The following is a 5361-nucleotide window of genomic DNA, read 5'->3' as shown; positions in this document are numbered from 1 at the left end:
CCTCAGCCCCACCATGGCTGGGGCTGAGGTGAGAAAATTTGAGGAAATGATACCTCTCGAGATGGCCGGAAATGACACTTTTACATAGTAAAATTCATCATCATCACATTACCATTATAGTCAAAATGAAACGCCAACAAATTTCTCATGATCTTTTATCAGGGATCTACTTAATATTCAGGATAACTTAGGCCTAAATAGCTTACTAAGCTTTAACTATATATACTATATTATGAACAACAAATCACAACTTTTTTTTCGCATTTAGCACAATTTTCTTCACTTTTTATTGCTATTAATATTATTGTCAGTTATTACTCTCGTCATCATCATCATTGTTATTATATCATTATTACTATTATATACCACATTAAAAGAAACTTGCAAAAGGATAAAAACGAAATTGAACCACAGTATCGCATTTCTATCTTAAAAGACCTGGCCTGAGATTTATGGATTTAAGATTTTTTTAAATCACGCTTAGGCCTATGAAATTGAACCTTTGACCTATGTATAACGTGTACTGATGCATATTTACATGTTTAGAAGTATTCATTTTGAGTGATCCCAGGAAAGAATTTGTATTGGCTCAAGAATATGCTTTAACATTTTAACACTGTGTACAAGGGGGGGGGGGCGGCTCCCCCCTGGATACGTCCCTGTGCCTTATAGGACAAAAGCGAATATACAGAAATTGAACCTTTGACTTCAAGGTCGGTTGAAAAGCATAACTGCATCCGTAGTACAGTTAGTACTATAAAATGTCTAATTTTCCTTACATAGACCTAGTAAAATCCCTACTTTTTCCTTACGTTTGATAGACGTGAGGTTCAGTAGATACAACTATAGAAACCATGTATTGAAAGGCTTTAAATATGCACTTTCTGCAAAAGGAGAAAACCTCACAATTATAATAAAATTTTTGAATAGCTCATTTAAAAGGATAAAAAGAGTTAATAAATTCCAAAGACAAATAATACAGATTTTCTTTAATTTACGGACATTTAACATAAACATCCTTAAATTGATGCAAACGAATACAGGAAATGTATTATTCAACTGGCTGTTACTTGACGGGAAAACATTTTTCTCATTCATTTTTTTTTATTGTAAGTCTGTAATAATAGGCCTTTAATATGATGGTTTTATTGGATATGATCTTATTTAAATCACAGACCCTATATACTAATTACACACATTCAAACTCCGTATTATTGTGTGATTTAGAGCTCAATCGTCCAAACAACAATTTTTTTTTGCAGTGTATATTTGGATTTACATCTAATTCAACGGCAAAGCCATATAAGGCCGATTATTACAGATCATAAATTACTTGCTATAGGCCTAAGCTGCCTCGAAGAAAGTCAAGGAATTAAATGGCATACAAACTGGAATGAAATAATATTATAAGAGTACTGAGTTCCAGGTAGAGATTGGTATGATGATGATGATGATAATGATGGTGATGAAATGTCAACTGATTGGCCAGAAGACAGGAATAAATAGATGGAGGTAGTTGAAGGAGGTTAATATAGCAAGTGCGACAAATGATATTGGATATGTAAAAAGTAGAAACCGTAGGTTAAAAAAAAATATGATAAACCAAACTTACAATCATAGACAAGTGGAAGAAAAATAACCCCAGAGGAAGAACGAAAAAGACATAAGACAAATATCAACAAATGAGGAAATGGGTAGAGGCAAAGAAATTTGGCGGCTGAAGCAGTGTGAGTAATTTGAAGATCTATTCCTAAATGGAGGAGCAAACTTGGTGTATGCACCAAAAAGCTACAACCAAAAAAGCCAAGATTGACAAAGTGGATGAACAGCCTCATTACAAATATGATAAGCAGGGTGATAAGATACTAAAAGAAAAAAAAATCAACACCAGGAGGGCTTGGACGAAAAGTGCATAGGCCTAAAATATTTACTAATATGTTTAATGTATGCAGAGATGATGATTGAGGAAGGTGTAGAGTTTGGAGCTAAACTGCTCCCTGGGGAGTACAATTCCATAACGGCTGGTACCGTCTCGATGGTGACCAAGCGTCGACGCGTCGACGCTTGGTCACCATCTTACCCTTTGCACAAGGACACATGCAACATGTATAGCTATGTTTTCGAACCCCTATACCACGTTTGAGAGTCCACTTACCCTTGCACCAGCCGCATCTATGTTGAGAGAAGAGAATACCACTATTCGAATCATGACATAGGCCTACACAAAATCAAAAGGACCATGCATTTAAAAAAGGCTCCCAGCAGGAGCATGTGTCTATTGCCTTATAGTATTATTTTTACTAAATTATCTGCATTGTGATTCGGTTTGAGAAGTTCGTAATCGTTTACTTTTGCACACAACATTTTGGTTTTAGAGGTTTAGGTAAAACCATATAGGGTCTGTGGTAAAACCAAAGAGTTGAGCTCTTTTGTCATTCTATGTCGTTGAATCACAATCCTATTTAGTATTGTATCTCGAAAAGCGCTACCACCGCCTAGAGGGCGTCCGTCAAAAACTGTAACTGTAAACAACACATTCATAGGCTTATCCAGGCCCTTCATACCGGCGGTGGCGATGTCGCCACACTCTCTCAAGCCCAATTTAATTTTAGTTGATAAAAGATATTGGTTAAGTGGCACTTGTTCAGGCACGCATATAATCAGTGGAGGTCGAAAATACGGTCTCTGATTCCATTTAATCTACACCGACTTTGATAGTATATATTTTACAGAGGACATTTATGATTGAAGCAATTTTAACTCAACTTTGTTTGGTTTGTTATTGGCATCACTACCTAAAAGCATGAATCGTGATATTTTGCGATTAAGATGAGTGTATGAAAACCACTTATTTTTTGTACAATGCTAGATCATATGAAACCACGCCTTCAAACAGATCATGCCCTAGACAGTGTGGAAGGCCAGGTTGACAGACATGACAATATTCTAATTGATTGAAAGTGGAATTATGTGTTATGCCTTCCAGTAATTGTGGCTCTTGACTTTGTTCTATTTCTAAAATTGTCTGATCATAATTTACAATTGTCCTCTTCACAACAACAGCTAATGGATTTTCTCTAAATCTTGCATTGTCAATTAAAGCAATACCTACAACAGGGAAGTTGAACTAAAATTTTTAACAAACCCACCAAGGAAATGTGACTCTAAGTTATCGCCAATAATTGCACCAATTGTGCCTTTCAAATTATTGCCATGCCCTACAGGAATACCTTGTTGCTCCAACACTTGAAAGTCCGAAACTAATCGAGAAAAAAAAATTTTGTTGACCAAAATATTTTAAATCATTTTCATTACAGAGTAGAACAAGTTGCATCTGGTCAATGGATGAGCGGTAGAATGGAGGTAGATTAGCAAGCGAGAAGTATACACCCACAATTTTATGTTTCTTTTTTGCAGACCCCAATGGATTTACTACTTCAAATGCATCTTGATACAACAAGATATTTAAAGCATTTGGTTCAGACATAAATAACCTATTTTTTCTGGAAAACTTTCCTATCTGTAACATCTTTCAAACTCCATGTGCATGTTTTCTCAACTCAATGTTATTGTACTGGTCATGAACAGATTTGTGAGAAAACAACCATTTTAGACTGTCAAGAATGGGTACATACTGGATAAACCACTGTTTTCTATTATCATTTCTGCAAAGGTAAAAGATATTGATAAAAGATATTGGTTAAGTGGCACTTGTTCAGACACGCATATAATCAGTGGAGGTCGAAAATACGGTCTCTGATTCCATTCTATGTTATATTATGCGTGAGAATCTACACCGACTTTGATAGTATATATTTTACAGAGGACATTTATGATTGAAGCAATTTTAACTCAACTTAATCCACAGCTGGCCATTGAAGGAAAACTCTCCATTTTTCTTAATAAGAAGTTCCCATTTATGCATATAATTCATTTCTTAATTTTAAACTTCTATTGGCTTTTGCAATAATCTGTTCTTATATTTTTAGTTATAATAATTTTATAGTAATGTTTGTATTAATGTTTTATAATTCATATTTTAATTCTGAGTTAAATTTGTAGTTAAGATGTATCCTGTAATCTGTTTTGTTACATGTTGAGGGTCACAAATCATGACCTTCTGTTCAATGGATAATCCTCATTAAATATGGTTCAAATAAATAAAAAATAAATTAAATAATGGAACGGCTCCCGTACCGATTTATCCAAGTATCCTTCGAAAGTTTGTTGGCCTACTCTTCAATTAATTACTTTTTAAATTTCGCCCTCAACAAATTTGAGCTTGAAATTGCAATTGGGTAACTTTTTTAACTTACTGTAGTGATGGCTACAAACGGCTGCAGAAGCGGGGGGGGGGCAGGGGCCATTGGCCCACCCACTTTTCCTACTGGGGAGGGGGCCTAACCCCCGCCCCACTTTTGTGACTGTTCCCAGCACCAGTGACAAACATTTTACGAACGCTGCAATGTCATTATTATTATTGTTATTGTTATTGTTATTGTTATTGTTGTTGTTGTTGTTGTTGTTGTTGTTATTGTTATTGTTATTGTTGTTGTTGTTGTTGTTATTGTTATTGTTATTGTTATTGTTATTGTTGTTGTCGTTGTCGTTGTCGTCGTCGTCGTCGTCGTCGTTGTTGTTGTTGCTGTTGCTGTTGCTTTTGCTGTTGCTGTTGTTGTTGCTGCTGCTGCTGTTGTTGTTGTTGTTTTTGTTGTTATTATTATTATTATTCGCGTCTTATAAATTGACCTATTATTATCATTTTAAAATATAAATTTTTTTTTCGTTTTCTAATGAGCATTACAAGTATCACTTTTTGAGTCGAGCAACCAAATGTTGATTGACGTCTGTATACGTGCATCTGTAAAGTTTCCTTGAAACCCACCCTCGAGCATGCAGAAAAAATCGCCTGCATTCGTGAATTCTGTATTTAGGCATAAGGGGGTGAGGTAGGCACTCTTAATGTAGCGACGTTCTAGTTCTCTTTATGCTAACCACGAAGTTGTATAGTAAGTGTAACTGATTGGCTTACAGCTGTCTCTTATACACATCTAGATGTGTATAAGAGACAGCCTTAATAGTGGTGCCAAACGGTTTATGCTATATTCGTATGTTTTGACGTCGATTTTATTTGGTCCAAATTTCGTTCTAAAGAATTTTTTTTTCTGTCAATCGCATGAGAAGTGCATTTATGTACTATATTTTAAAAATCAATTGAAATTGTGATTTTTATGAAGATTAACTGTAAAAACACCCTCGGCGTTATGGCAACCGGCTGTCGGGCGCCAAAAACGCGAACATGTTAAAGACTACGGTACTTTATGGTGACCGTCGGTTTCCCTAATATATATCTGTCTCTTA

This window comes from Anneissia japonica, unplaced genomic scaffold (assembly GCF_011630105.1).
Source record: "Anneissia japonica isolate Jap-2015-1 unplaced genomic scaffold, ASM1163010v1 scaffold288196_len149068_cov176, whole genome shotgun sequence".
NCBI lineage: Eukaryota > Metazoa > Echinodermata > Crinoidea > Comatulida > Comatulidae > Anneissia > Anneissia japonica.
The sequence above is the reverse complement of the archived record's forward strand: the minus strand, read 5'-3'. Positions refer to the sequence as shown.